At 35.4% G+C, this 14,720-nt stretch overlaps 1 protein-coding gene across 8 annotated transcripts in view; it reads right to left on the minus strand.

Moving 5' to 3' along the window:
* LRRC4C (leucine rich repeat containing 4C) overlaps positions 1–14,720 on the minus strand; it is a 572,608-nt gene that overhangs the window by 135,790 nt on the left and 422,098 nt on the right. The gene's annotated exons all lie outside the window — the stretch shown is intronic.

Raw genomic sequence — 14,720 nt, forward strand, 5'->3', positions numbered from 1 at the left:
TTTGTAGAGAAGTATTTCATCTGCTGAGATAAAGAAGACTTCTTATTATAAGTTAGTTACAGGCTACATGTTGAATAGCACTTAATTTTCAGGGCTTTGTTCCAATCTTGAATGGACATTGCACCTTGTCAGAAGTATTGTGCTTCACTGAAGTGTAGTATGGTAAGAATAACCAGCAATAAACTGCAACTGCATTTTGCTATGGAATCATAATCTCCACATAGCATGCAGCATTTCAACAACTGAGTCAAAAAGCCAAATTTACCATCTTAAGATGCAATAATTTCACTCTTTAACCCCTTGAAAGCTACCCCTAAGTGTATAACATAAGAACAGGTAAATTTGGGGGGCAAAAAGATCAAACAAGGAGTTACAAAACTTTATTCTCATTAACCTGTTAATTGTGTAATTCAAGGCTTTTTAATCTTCGTGAATCACAATTAAGAAATAATATGTTCAAACCATGTAGACATTAATATATATAATAAGCAGTATTGCTTATGAAAATAAGAGAGACGAAGCTGATAATACTGCACTATTGAGCAGTTGCGTTAAACTTTATGAAATATATCTCAGCAAGCATTAATAATAGGAGAAATATTTACTTGAGATCATTGAGTCACAAGGGACTGGCTAAGTATGATGACACATTGTTGGCATGGCTGAGAAATTAAGTTTTGGCCTGGTTGAGGACTAACATATGTGTCCTGCAAGTCCAGCTAATGAGTCAGGACAATTATTAAACTTGGCCAAATTAACATGGCATAAGTAGGAGAATCTGTACATGCAGTGACAGAGATGAAAGTAGGTCACATTCTCAGAATTTAAATAGAAACAGTCTAGACAGCATTACCATGAGCCTCATAAGTCTTGTACTAAAACCCACAACAGAAATCTACAGATCTATTATGACTGACAATATAAGACTAGAAAAACCAGCCTAAAAGATCACAGATATGTGATAAATGAGAGGAAAAAAAAAAAAAACAAAAACAAAACAAACAAACAAACAAACAAACCAAAAAAACCAAAACGTTTTAGCTTGAGCTGGCACTCAGTGAATTAAAAATGTTTACAGCATACCCTGTAAATAATATGTCCAAAAATAACTGATTTAACAATAATTTTGAGGCTATACCTTCTACTTCAAAAGATGGCGACTGTACCAAAAAAGTATATCTCTCTCTGTTAGTATATACAAAAAAGCAAAAATGTTGCATCACAGTAAGAAGATATTTAACAAGAGCATTCTGAAGGTTTATTTTCTCTAAAGCTCTTGGTGGAACACACAATTAAAAAACAAAAACAAAAACAAAAACAACCAACCAAACAAAAACACCAAAAAAACCCCCACCACCACCAAAAAAAAAAAAAAGAAAAAAAAATCAAATCAAACCAGAACAAACAACAACAACAACGACAACAGAAACAAAACAAAAAACAGCCAAAAAGCTGTTGGTGTGAATGATTAACAGGTCTTGGTCCATCCTCTTCCTCACCTTCATTCCTTTCTTTGCTAATTTAATTTTGATTGGACATGGGAAGAAGCAATGCCATAATGAAAACAAACAACAGAAATATGAAATGCCTAATATAAAATGCTGAAATATGAAAAATATTTGCAGCTTTTTTAAATCTAGTATAGAAATATTCTCAATTTAAATAAATGGAAGAATAATGTTTACAGAAAATAAACAGCTATATGTTATGATTAGTATTCAATACTTATATACAATAAAATGTGGTCTGACCAATTCTCGTGTGAAGTTTGTCTCTGAAACTTTTTGGTTTTACAGAAACTGTCTTTTTCTGTGTGACATTGTCCACACCCCCAACTTGAAATTAAATGATGAGACAAGCAAATAATTTAGTTGTGTTGCAATTAGAAGACATTATTGCAGTAATTAGCAGTTTGCCTTTTTAGTGCTTGTTCTGTATCCCAATATTAGGAGTATTTACTGCTAAAAGGTAGTTTATAAAATTGCAGTGCCTTTTACAAGAAAAGATGTGAAGTATGGTCATATTGCCATTTTGGGTAGTTGTGCTCTACCAAAACCCTGTACTAGTTAAGGGCTACCCCACCTTTCTTAGCTTCTTTCTTAGCTTTCCTGTTTTTATTTTTTTTTTTTTTTAATTCTTCAACCCAGCCTCTGTTATAAAACAAATCAGATAGAATGTAATACTGAATATTTGCAGTCATTAGAATTTGGCTTTCTTTATTACATCTGCGGGAGACACACATGAGAGATATCTGTGTACCTTATGTGTAATAGATGGTAGAGAATTTGTTGTTGCACTCATTTGTATATACTTGCTACTGATTGTGTATACAGGAGGACTGTCAAAGAACTTTTTGTGGGATTACAGATATAATTAATTATGTTTCTGAACTTCTTCCTTGTTTGGATCATATAATTCCTAATGTCTAGATTATTTGCTTATTCAATGGATATTTCTTCTTGCAGGGAAAAGGTTTCCTCTATAAGGGGAACAACAGAGTTTCAATTTTTCTGTTTTTTTCAAAAAAAATGAAAATAAAATTTGTGAAACAAATGTTTTAGCAAAACTTTTCATTTACTTTGAGGAAAGGAAAAACAAGGCAGAGAAAAACTAAGGTAAAATTTTAAAAGCTATGTAGTTTCAGAAATGGAGACCAACATGTTGAAAAAATCATTTACTGCCTTCAAAAAATAAATTTGAAATTCAAATTTGAAATTAAATAGGCAAGATATTTAAAATTCAAACTTTTTAAATAAAATCCATTTTTATATAAAAATATTCACACACACCCCCCCCCCCGTCCAATAAAGTTCTATAGTTCTTTTAAATGTAGAATAGATTAATTTTCCTGGCATGACCAAACAAATAGTTATGCTATTTTCAGTGAGGCGGAAGCCCCTTTAAAACACAGCTAGGAAAACAATAAAGATTTTTCTGAAAAGATAAGTCAAAATTTTAGAAACCAGAAAAATGGTTAATGTTTCAGCTTTAATGATTTTTTAAGAAGTACCATTGGAAAGGTAACCACAATAGCAGATATTGACTTATTTTTTCCTATGTCCATATAATTTCTTAGCAACTTAAAGCATTAATGATTTACCCACTGGATTTAGACAAATACATGCAAATATACTAGGTTTCTATATTTGTTTTTTAACTATCCTTTCAAGACACATGTATAGTTTTGGTCTCCACAACCACAAGTATTGAAGCAGCAAGACTCTCAAATGTGAAAGAACTGACACCACAAAACTTGTGTCTTGAAGATCTCAAGACAAAACCACAGCAACAGTAATATCTTCAAACTCTGTCTGAGGTCAAAAAGCCTGCTAAATATTTTGTATATTTAAACCACAAGCTTGTTTACAGATAATTTCCAGAGGAAAAAAAAAATAAAACCAACACAACAAAAAACACCAAAAACTTAGAGAGTTCTGAGAAGTAGACTGACTACATTATACATCCTAATATCAAAAGCTACACAAGTTGAAAGGCATCTGTCCTGGACATATTTTTATATGATTGTTATCGTTGATTTAAACCAGGATTCTCCCAGGCAGATTAAACAGCTTAACAGCCAGATGCTGCAGAGCAGTTTCTGGCATACGCAAAATTGATAGTTACCAACTTTGAAGTGAACAGGAGAGACTGCAAATGTTCCAAATTATTACAATCAAAACAGCAGAAAGCAGAGGTAAAAAATTGTAGTTGAGTAGTGTATAGCTTAAAGCAAAAGTAAATACCAACTGGTACATGGTCATTTAGACTATATGGGTTATTCTGATACCCAGCTATTCTACTTCAATCATTCAAAATTATACCAGCGTACTCAGAAGAACAGACTCCTGCAGTCTACTTAGGAAGATTTGTTATTTCTTCTTGTTCTGAAAATCTTGAGAGCTCTCTAGGTGGGACAATAACAAACTTTTCAAATTTTACTGAAAATATTGCAAGCATAGGAGGTTGATTCTTCTACTCTTATAGACCAGATTGATTCAAACAGGGCCAAAAACAGCCCAAATTCTTACTGATGTTAAGAAATTTGTCTAAATCATAACATTTACTGGAAAGCATTCAGTTTTTATGAAAAAATTGCCTGATATAATGCCACAGAGAGAAGGATTTCCCCAGATTTCCCGGGTCAGTGGCTGTGGGACGTGAACAGGCAAATTACTTCTTAGACACATTTACACTGTTTTTGCAGATAACATTTAAATGTTTTGGTTTTCATTGCAAAGTAGCTTTCTGGATGCATCTTTCCTATGCATAGGTGACATGAATAATGTCCTGGTCTCCTTCATCAAAATACCTCATTTTGTACTCAATAATGGAACTTGTAAAAATATATCCTTCCTCCTTTGCAGGAGCAGAAAACTTCAGCAAAACCGTGTCAGCTATATTTTCAAATTTTCCAAAGACTGCTTTTGGAAAATCTTACCTGTCCTATCTGGTAAATGCTACTGACTACTTTTTTTAGTTGTATAGAATTTAATTAAAAACAAATCCACAAAAACTATCGCTGGGAGAATATTTCCAATCCCTTTAACAAAATTTCAGGCATTTGAAAACAACCTGCAGGCAAAGGCATATACATCATTCTATTATTTTCTTACAAGTCATCTGCAGCAGTTAGGACAGCACCCATTCTTCCATTCACAATTGCAACAACACTAGTGCTTTTCTCTCAAGCAATTTACAATTTGGTCTGGCAGGCCAACAATTATGTTTTGATAGACAGGGATACATTATATGCATTGCTGCAGTGGAAACAGTATAGAAAACTCTCTAATATTAAGTCAGTAGGAGGAAATGCTCCTTCTGTCCCAGCAAGAAATAGGCTAGCATTTTTATCTCACATCTCAAGGGAAACATTCCGGTGTCATAGGCAACATCAAGTTTTGAGCACTGGATAGCATTTTTTGCAGTGAGATGAAGACCGTGACATCCACAGAGGAAAAAGGTTACAGTTCCACTCCTAGAAGCGGTCACTCTGGAGATCTCTTACAGGATTTACTGAATATCAGAAGATTTGGCTGCTCCTGTCTGCCAGATTCGTGCTGCAGATATGCAGTAGGATTTCAGCATACAGTTTGCCACTTTCTATCAGCTCCTAAATTTTATTAAAAGCGCCTATGGCATTTCTCTGCTAGGAAGCATTTAGCACTGCCACAGACACTCATTCTGAGAAGAAGTCATTTCAAGGCACCAGAGTATTTTTAAAACCTTTTCTCTGTATCCATGAATACCAGAGTCCACAATTACATGCACACAGTCACTATCAGAAAAAAGTTACTAATAGCCTCCATACACTGACCTTGAGGTGACAACAGAAATGAAATAATGCTCACAGCTGCTTTTGATTACAATTGTTATTTTGACAGAGCACCTCTGGCCATGTTCACATTTTACAAAACATACTTTTCCTTCTAAGTTTGTTGTTTTTTCGTTTTTTTTTTTTCCCTATATATACCATAGTAGCTCAAAAGAGAACAGTGCAGCCACATGTTCTGCTCTGGCCATTGAGATCTTCTGTGAACATAGAGCTAAAGCCTATTCAATATGCCATTTCAATTTCAAAGACACACCTTCTCACTTAATCTACTTACAAATCCATGGTCATACCAACCTATTTTTTTGTAATACCATAAGGACCTCCAATCACTGGAGCATAATAAGGCCATTCTCCTTAGCCACATATCTGCTATATCGCATGTAACCAAAAGAAAGACAGCATTTTAGGTCATCTATGGATACCCCATACAAGTTAATTACAACAGCTTTCTGAGTCAGAGCAAGACAATGAGAACAAATGTTTGAAGTTTACTTGAAGCTCAAATCTTTACCTGGAGAAAAAAATTAGTATTAGTATTTGTGTTTGAAAAACACAAATAATAAGATTCCAGGGAAGTACAAATTTCCTTTTGCCAAATATTGTTGTCATTGTCTCAGATTATTCTTATGTGAAAACAGTGACTTCAATTTCTCTCCTAAGTTGAGCAACATAATATCTTTCCAGTAGGTTCAGTTTTTTGTCAAGCTCCATGTTGAGATGATAGTAGTAAAACTGCAATTCTGACATATAAATGGAAGCTATGCAAGATTAATCCAAATTCTACCTTCATTTGCACTCAGGCAATGTCACAGGAACCAAATTGTGTTAATTTTTTACATCCTGAAATTATTATTTTAACTGGCAACAGAAGCTATAATGCAGTCTCTACTCAAAGACAAAGCAATACCAAAAACTACCATAAACACTTCATTCCTCAAAACCTATTCAAAAAGTAAAGTCAGAGTGTGACTAGACAGTAGATATGAAAAATCTAAACATTCATTTAGTTAACCCATTTGAAGGTGCTTTTTCCCCACTAGTTAGGAAATTATGAAAGATAAAACACTGTCTGCTGGTGGCTGTTTCGTAGCTTCTATGTGGCAAGCTCAGCTTCATGTTTTCCAAGTATTTTTGAGAGGTATCTGCTATTAGCTGATTCAGAAAAGAAGCCAGTGAGAGGCTGGGTCACAACTCACCCACTGAAAGTGATTCCTTCTGACTCAGTTATTTCAGTTTCTCGTTTGTCAGTCCAATAGGTTTTAAAATAGCTACTGTGGTTCATGTAGAGAAAGAAGACACAGAGAAGAAGCGCAACAAAAGATGCATAATTACTTGAAAACACTGAGATTATTGAAAGGTAAAATGATAGTACATAACCCCCTTTTTCATATTTCTTTCAAGAAAAATGCATTTATGGTTGAAATAGAATTTAAGAACGTTCTAACAGAAAATTCTGACAAATTGCCATATTCAAATAGCATACTGAAAAATCTTACAGAATGTCCCTGACAATCAGACAAATATCTTCCAACTATTTTTCTGTAATGGCTGACTGCACAATTCATATTTAAAAGCATTATTAAGAGGATTAAGAAGATAAATGCAATTTCAGACTATGAGAGCATCCTAGTCAAGAGATTAATTTTACTTAGAAAACAAATTTGTCCCTAGGCAAAAAGTGTTTACCTCTTGCAGTAGTTTTAAGTCAATTCCGTTATACCTCTTGGTGAAAAAAACACACTGGTAATAAAGTAAGGTTGTTAAGTAGAGACAAGCCTTGAAAGATAACTGACTTTTAGCAGTCTTTCTAATTAGTCTATCTTCTTCTTTAGTTGCACAAGCTTAGAAGTAGGAAGTTAAAGTAAACAAAAGCTACTGTATTTACAAGAAATTCAAGAGGAATCCCAACAGTCCTTCATCATTTAGTGTGTAAACACTACTTGTGGAAGTAATTACTGAAGGCTGTAGCTATGCTGAAGACACCTGGCTGTGTTCCTAACTGCACTCAGATGAAACAAGACAGAGATAAGAATTACTGAAAACTAAACCACTACTATGTTCTCACCAGATTTTATTCTGGTTTCTGTCATAGATAAAAGCTAAAAGGGTTATTGGATTTTTCAGTGGTTGCCAAAAGAAACAATTAGCCATTCATATCAGGATGGGTGGTTGAGATGTACTACAATGCTACCAAGAACATTCTTTCTCCTAGAAATATTCTGGCATCAAGACAAGAAGAAAGAAACAATTACTTTCTCCTCTGAACACTCATTCTAAAGTATATGCATGACTTCATTCAAAAGAAGGGTGGGGGTAAACTTTTAGACCTGCAGCCTGAGATCTACAGATCTTTCCATCCCACTGGAATTATGCGGGAAGCTCATTAGAGCTTTGGTTGTTTGTAATGATAGCACAGACACCTGCTCACATCTGCGGAATATGGGTCTAAAGAAAAGAGGAACCATTTAACTCATTTACACAGAATGTTAGTGATTGGAATATACCTCAAAAAATACCTAGTCCAATCCCCCTGCCAGAGTAAGAACACCTAGATAAGGTTACACAGAAATGTGTCCAGGAGGGTTGTGAATGTCTCTAGAGAAGGAGACTCCACAACCTCCCTGGGCAGACTGTTCCATTGTTCTATCATCCTCAACGTGAAGAAGTTTCTTCTCAGATTTAAGTGGAACCTCCTATGTTCCAATTTGCACCCATTGCCCCTTATCACTGGTTGTCACTGAGAAAAGCCTGGCTCCATCCTTCTGACACTCACCCTTTACATATTTATAAACATTAATGAGGTCACCTCTCAATCTCTTCGAGCTAAAGAGACCCAGCTCCCTGAGTCTTTCCTCATAAGGGAGATGCCACACTCCCTTAATCATCTTTGTTGCCCTATGCTGGACTCATTCCAGCAGTTCCCTGTCCTTCTTGAACTGAGGGGCCCAGAACTGGACACAATATTCCAGATGCAGTCTCACCAGGGCAGAGCAGAGGGGAAGGAGAACCTTGCTCGACCTACTAACCACCCCCCTTATGATACACCCCAGGATGCCACTGGCCTTCTTGGCTACAAGGGCACAGTACTCGCTCATGAACCCCCTGCTGTCCACCAGGCATATCAATGCCTTTCTGCCACCCACTCAGCTTCTGAACACCACCAGACACAGAGCTGAGATGCAGTCTTCTGTTCCAAATCTGCCTGATCAAATCTTTCCTCTAAGCATATTAGCCTACTGCAGATCCAGCCTCAGTAGCCTTTCAGGGCCATTGACTTTCTTGATTTTTATCCAACCATCAGTGTTCTGAGCCCCAGGCAAATCCTTCAGTGCTGCTCTTTTTATCACAAAGTAATTACCTGGCCTTTCGGCAGGTCAGTTTCAATTCATAGGTGGAACTCACTGAAAATGTTAAGGAGTCAAAAAATCAAATTAGAACTTTTTTTCAGTCAGTTTTCCTGACTTAACAACAGATGGAGTCAGCAATTTGAGAAGTCTGACAGGCAAATTGACTTAGCCCATCAGATGGCCAACTGATCACTTCCATCTGTGCCAAAAAGTTTAGGGATAAAAACCAGAAGCATGGTCTATTGATATTAAAACACAGAGACATATTTCTGAAATGACACAGTAAAAACACTCTGGAGTGGGAAGATTTTTGGCATACAAACTAGAGACTTCTCACTTTAAGCAGAATGACTGCTGCCTATGAACGTTAAACAGTTTAATGTGGAATTTTAGTCAGGAGAAGCACTTTGTAAAACAGAAAATAAGACATTTATCTGAAGAGCTGATTTATACCCTCTCCAAAAGATAGTATTTGATTAGTAAGCTAGAGAAACATGGACTAAGAAAACCTGAAATATCTGTATGCCATGCTTTGTCTTGTTCCAAGCACACATTTGTTCAGATCAAGTTGGATAAACTAAAATCAGTTGGATAAAAACTGAAATCAGTGACATTTTCAGGTCACAACCTGATTAAGTTCAAATAGGTTTAATTTGCTAAGATACCTGAATTTATTCACTTGAGATGCTGTCACACTCAATCCAGACTAAACAGGATCCTTCAGCAGCCTTTCATTGAGGGATGCCTTTCCTTCACTTTCGTCCTGACTAGATAAGAAGCTGGGGAAGAAGATATAATAAGCCAAATATTGACAATAATCTTTTTGTTACATATACTGTGTCAGGGACCATATTTTAAGTTAAATGTCTCGAAGTTTCATTGCTCCTGTCCCTGAAGAGTGATGTCACTCCTTGAAGATCTGCCTAACTACAGGCCCCAGGAAACCTACCCTGGCCACAGGCAATCACCCTCACGGGCTGAGGCATGCTACACAGGACCAGCACAGTGGGACCAAGAGCATGTGCAAAGGTGTGGACCGGGCAGTATGTGATACTGCCAGGGGAAACTCCATCCCAGATTATCCCCCAAATGCCTTATAAAAGACCATACGACCACGCAGCATGTGCAGGACCTGGAGACCTCCACTACCAAATGTCATCACATGCGTACCTCTCAGGAATGTAAGGGGTGGTCAACTGCCTTCCTGAGATGCACCACCCCATCTATTAAAGTTGATTGGATCCTGGATCCATGGTAGTAAATTTATCTTGCAAACCTGTCCTGACTGTCTGCTAAGTTCCCTACTTTCCTGTTTTCTTCTCCCTTTCCTATCACTGCCTTCTTCATAACTGTTCAATAAAGTTCCCTAGTTAAGTGGTATCTGATCTCATTTGTGTCTTAATCTCACTGCAGGTTATAAAAAAAAAACTCTCCAACCTGGGGCTTCCCGAACCAGATCCCAATATACCGCAACTCTAACCTTTCCAAATAATACAATTAGAAGCTACATAGTAAAGAATAAGGATGATAAATACTACTTTGAATGCTTTGATATTTATCCCATTTCACATCAAATTTAATTCAATTTAAACTCAATGTGCTGATTTGACTGAAAGTAAGTTAATGGATATGGAAACTCATTGAGTTCTGCTCTGTTTTTGTTGAGTTCTGATTAGAGATTTCTTTTAGTTTGGCCTTTTGCCATCCTACCGCTTTGCAGTGGGCCTCTGGGCTTTTCTGCTTTTTTCTTTCTTTCCCCGGGATCAGCTGTTTGGGATCAGGGTACTGCTTCTTGCAACTGGCTGCTTGGAACACACAGAGTTCACGTGGAATTGCATTGATTAACTTTGTTTTATATTCTATTTTCCATTTTATATGTATTAGTAGTAATAGTGATATATTGGTATTATTTTGTTATTTTATTGAACTGTGTTTATATCAATACATGAGTTTCTCCCTCTCCTTTTGATTATTTTCCCTACTTGGGGGTGGGGGGAAGTGAGTAAGTGGCTATTGTGGTACAGATTGCTAGCTAGGGTTAAACTGTGACACTTAAAAATCAATGACAATACCCCCTGCCCATCTCTTGATATCTCAAATCCTGAGGTATAGAAAAATATCAAAAACTCATATTTGTGTTCTTAGGTAAAGAAAACTATTCAGATTTTTATGTAAAACCTTCTCTGAGAATATTATTTTGGTTACGTAATCAAATAAAGACAATGTATAAATAATTAAAGAAATACATGGCTATTAATTTCATCTTCATCCATATCTCTTTTATCAAGAAGTAGTCAAGATTATTACTTATAAGGTATTTTCATTTCCATTTTTCATTATGTGAGCTTGATGTTCTGACGAAGATTTAAAATTGTATAATGACACTTGAGTTATATGTGTGACTGAGGGAAGCAGATTCACTTCTGAAAGTAAAAGCCCTCCAGAACCAAACATTCATACATATGCAGTTGTTTTTTTCAATTCCTTCGTCATTACATATAGCCCACGTGTTGCAATTCACACACGGAGTCTCTGTATGTATATATATTCACTATATATTGTGATGCTTATTGACAGCAGTATAATAAATTAGTTTTCCATTTATGCAAAAACAGCAGATATGACTACTGATGTTAGTACATCAATATGAAATCTCTTATCAGATTTTCCCTCTTAAGAAGATTCTTCTTTTTTATAAGCTGTTTCGATGTCTTGTTTTTTGTAAATTAAACTATAGTTCTCCTCCCCCTCTTCTCTAGGACTAATTCATGTAGATTTAATAGTGTGTCTGTGCTATATAAGTAAATAATTTTTATTTGCCCATCTGCCTTAGAAAATACTTTGTATAATACATCTCCAAGGCCATACTCAGGCTTGCACTCAGAGACATTGGGATATTTAATGGAAGTTTATGAGGGCAGCAGATGTTCATTCCTGCTGTCTGATATTGGTGACATCTGAAACTTTACCACTAAGAAATCCAAGAACAGAAGAAGTCACAAGAGCAGTATGCAAACTTCCTTCAAACCCAAAACTAATCAGATCATTATTAAAATAGACTGGTAGGAATTTATGTGCAGGAGCTTCTTTAGTAGTTTAGTCCTCTTTGGTACATTTCCTTCTAAATAGAACTCAGAAATGTGTCAAGCTCATTTTAGGAAAGCTAAACACCTGACACTGTGTAAGGCTTTTGGGGCTGGGAGGTCTCTACATAATCAGAGGGTTCTTTTGATGAAGCATCTTCAACTGGAGTACAGGTATTTTACTCATCCGTTTACTTGTGTTGGGCCTATAATGTACTGAGTAGAATGGTGGATGTTTCCATTCATGTGAAGTTGGGTTTTTTTTAAACATTTAAACATATATATTTATCTCATATTCAATAGCTGAAATGAAGAAACTTTATGCCCATTTTGCAGCAAAAACATAGCATAGAAATATGCAAGTACTTATATGATTTACAGGACTAAGTTCTGTTTTCCAAAGTGACAGTGGCACTTACAGACATAAAACTAATTGATTGTCAGTGGGGATCTGGTTTCTACATAGATGATTAATTTATGATTGTGAGACTTATGGTCCTAAGTCACACAAGAAACATTAGCAAGTTTCTATTAAATATTAATGAATAATTAAATTCACAAAGATTAAATGAAAAGTTATGTGACACATACACTGAGGGATGAAAAGTAATTAGCAAGGATTGCTAGTAATTGCCTGCTGATACACCTCTCTTCTGGTCTCTGAAGCATTACTTCTATACAAAACATTCCCAAGTATTAACCATTTTAGGAATAAACTTTATTGTATCATATAAATGGAATTTAAGACTATCTCCTATTGATCTTACTGATAGGGCTTTTTTTGAAAGGGAGAAAAAGGATACAGGGATGGAAGTTATGATGATTTCAATGAAGTGAAAGGAAGTTCCACATTTTTTAGTCTTTTAGTCACTAGATTTATACCAAATACATGAAAAAAATCTCACTAGCTTCCATTACCCAAGTGACTGTATAGGTAACCTGGGAGAGGAGATGAAAGGGAAAAAAAAGTCCTGCAGCTTTCCAGATTTTTTTTTTTTTTTAATTAACAGTCATAACTAATTTAAGCTCTGCAGTAATAGATCCTTTCAACTGACTTCACTGGGCTTTAGATGAAGTTTTTAGTGACCAATGAATAAGAGAAAGAATATAGATATCACATTAAGAATTCAGGTGCCTGCAACGATAAGTGTGAAAATTCATTCACACGGTATTTGAAAAACTTTCTTGTTTATAGTTGACTTCACAGTATATGTACATATGTACATTTTTAAAGTATTCATTAACTGGAAAATAGAGACAAGGCAGAAGGAAACATTTCTTGACTATATTGTTCTAAAGAAACACTGAATTTCCTCCACAGTCTACAGCATTCAATTGGAATATTATTCTGTGCAAAGATCAAATGAAAGGCACAGCAGAATCAAATTATTCATGACATTACTAAAGGTGACAATAATAAACACAGAAGTCAAAATTATTTCCCTTTATGCATTCCTCCCTTCTATGCATTTACATCTCATTTTCCGGATAACTTTGTTTCTAGCCAATAACAATTACAAAAGTTTTGGTTTGGTATTTCAAGTTCTTATTTTTGTTGTTGTTTTGACTTATTGTGTGCAATGCAGGAGTAAAACAAAATGAACAACTAACTTCCAGACAAATATGTTCAGAATCAGCCTCATTTCCATGGAGTCATTTATTTTTGCCTTAGAAATTTTCCACCTTATTTGATCTCTTGCTTAGTGTTTTGTACAGCATGATTGAATGGGTAAATCACTGGAGCCCAGAAGTGTTATTTCACATACCCAGCTCCTAAGCAGAAGCCTTAACCTGTATATATTTTTTCAATATGAAAGGAAAGAAGAAGGTCTTTATACAAGTAAAAGCAGAATCTCTCCAGAACATCATTCTGTTATAGTTGTCTATCATCTCCCTTAACCTTTATTCAGTAACACATTTTTTGAAAACTGTTTTTGCTGTGTTCTGTAAAATAATGGCACCACAGATTTTGTTAACCAGTCATGCCTCCTCATTTTTATGGAGAAATTATATTCTGATTCCCTACCCTGACTTTATTAGACTCCAAATGCACACAAATAACCTTAATAGCATAATAAAGTATTATTGGCTACATAAATGCAACAATGATAGCGAACAACTAACTACGCCTACGAAACTCACTCTTTCAACTCACACATTTGAGTTCTGGTCTTCCAATCTTCCAGATAAATCCCTGTGGTTGGTTGGTACAATCTCATAACCATCACTTTTGAAGTTCCATCTGAAAAATGCCATAATACAACACAACTGTCTTTTGGGTAAACTGTTACTAAACTTCCCTTAAAATACAGCATAAAGAGGAACTTATCTCAAAATACCATCTTCCAGAATAAACTATGTGTCTGTGCTTTGGAAGTTAGTGACTAAGAATATAGTTCAAATGAATATATAGATAAGATAAAGCTACATTCAGGATAAATTAAGTATTGATAACTTGATAAATCATTATACTACTCAGATGTGCCACCACACAATGACATACAGCAGAATCAAACATCATTTAGAATGCTTTCAGGTACTACAGACTTGAATTGGCCTAGTTATATTACAGGAATCCTAAATAACAACACAAAAATCTGGTAAAGTGGTCTCCAGTAGTGAAAACTTTGATCTTTTATTTCTACTTTAAACAAATATAAGACTACACAAAAAACAAACAAAATCACCAAACTCACAAACCAGTAAATGTTATTATTACATTTCTCCTTTATCCCTATAACAATAGCAAATACCTCTCAATTTAAATAATTGAACAGGGCTCAGGACAAATTTAGAAGTACTGTGGTTTAATCCCAGCCAGCAACTAAACACCGCATAACCACTTGCTCACTACCCCTAGCAGGATGGAGAGAGAATCAGAGAAGTGAGGAAACTTGTGGGCTGAGATAAACACAGTTTAATAAGTAAAGCAGAAGCCACACACACAAGCAAAGTAAA

This window comes from Patagioenas fasciata, chromosome 5 (genome assembly GCF_037038585.1).
Source record: "Patagioenas fasciata isolate bPatFas1 chromosome 5, bPatFas1.hap1, whole genome shotgun sequence".
NCBI classification, from domain to species: Eukaryota; Metazoa; Chordata; class Aves; order Columbiformes; family Columbidae; genus Patagioenas; species Patagioenas fasciata.